Source organism: Empidonax traillii, unplaced genomic scaffold (assembly GCF_003031625.1).
Source record: "Empidonax traillii isolate 1590-97213 ecotype Southwest subspecies unplaced genomic scaffold, ASM303162v1 scaffold2717:size18942, whole genome shotgun sequence".
Lineage (NCBI taxonomy): Eukaryota > Metazoa > Chordata > Aves > Passeriformes > Tyrannidae > Empidonax > Empidonax traillii.
Genome location: NW_020957910.1, coordinates 17,256 through 18,942, shown reverse-complemented (window position 1 = coordinate 18,942; position 1,687 = coordinate 17,256).

The window sequence follows — 1,687 nt, the reverse complement described above, 5'->3', positions numbered from 1 at the left end:
CCCTGTGAGCTGATCCTGCTGTTTGTTGGGAACGGGAACTCAGGGTTGGGGATGGGGCTCAGGGTCACTCCTGGGAGCACCAAGCGGTGCTCCGTTGTTTACCAGGAGTTACCTGGAAACGGGGTTGCCAGGAGTTACCAGCACCTCAATTCCCAGCCCTGGAGCTCAATTCCCAGCCCTGGAGCTCCATCCCCATCCCTGAGCTCCATCCCCATCCCTGAGCTCCATCCCCATCCCTGAGCTCCATCCCCATCCCAGGAGCTCCATCCCCATCCCTATTGGAATCCGGATCCTGTCAGCTCATCCTGGGGTTGTTTTTATTCCCTAAACCAGGGAATTCCATCCCTTTCCTCCCACCAACATTCCCATCACTCCTGTCCATCCTGTTCCCAAGGCCTGGATCCTCTTCCCAAGGCCTGGATCCTCTTCCCAAGGCCGGGATCTTCTTCCAAGGCCTGGATCCTCTTCCCAAGGCAGGCCTGGATCCTCTTCCCAAGGCCAATTTCTAGTTTGCCCTCAGAAATTTGGGAATAGCGGGAACAAGACACGAGGGGTGGAATGAGCCTCATCCCTCCTTCCGGGAATCCTGGAATATCCTCCCTTCCGGGGGGAAGGATCCCACAGGAAAGGTCCAAACCGGTCACTGGTTGTTAGTTTGGCCTCAGAAATTTGGGAATGAGCCTCATCCCTCTTCTAGGAGGGAATCCTGGAAGGAATCTCAGCACATCCTCCATCCCAGCAGGGAGAATCCCCCAGGAAAAGTCCCCCCAAACCGGGATATCCCCAATCCCACGGATGCACCCCCAGGGAATTCCCCCCCCCCCCAAAATCCCACCAAATCCCCCCAAATCCCGGGATCCCACCGGATCCAGGGCCCGTGCCCGGGCCATTCCTACAAACAGCCGTGCCCTCGGGAGCCTCTGGAATTCGGAAGCCCTGGAATGTTGAAGGCCTGGAATGTCGATTCCCGCTGCCGTTGCCAAGGATTTCCCGGCTCCGGAATCCCCGAGGCCTGGCAATGATTAACGTGGGAGCACATTCCAATTCCAGGGGCCCGGAGCAGGGAGGGAAGGGGGGGGGGGGATCCACATCCACCTGTTTGCATCCCAGAAAAGCTGGAAAACCAGGAAAGGTTCCTCCTGCACAGGGCAGGGTTTGTATCCCAGAAAAGCTGGAAAACCAGGAAAGGTTCTTCCTGCACAGGGCAGGGTTTGTATCCCAGAAAAGCTGGGAAAGTGGGAAAGGTTCCTCTTGCACAGGGCAGGGTTTGTATCCCAGAAAAACTGGGAAAGTGGGAAAGGTTCCTCTTGCACAGGGCAGGGTTTGTATCCCAGAAAAACTGGGAAAGTGGGAAAGGTTCCTCCAGCTTTCCTTTGCTCTGGACTGGGAATGGGGATCACCTGGATGGACAGGAGTGATGGGAATGTTGGTGTGGGAGGAATGAGATGGAATTCCCTGATTTAGGGAATAAAACCAATCCCAGGATGCGCTCACAGGATCCAGATCCCAATGGGGATGGGAATGGGGATCCTGGGATGGGGATGGAGCTCCTGGGATGGAGCTCAGGGATGGGGATGGAGCTCCTGGGATGGAGCTCAGGGATGGGGATGGAGCTCCTGGGATGGGGATGGAGCTCCTGGGATGGGGATGGAGCTCAGGGATGGGGATGGAGCTCCTGGGATGGAGC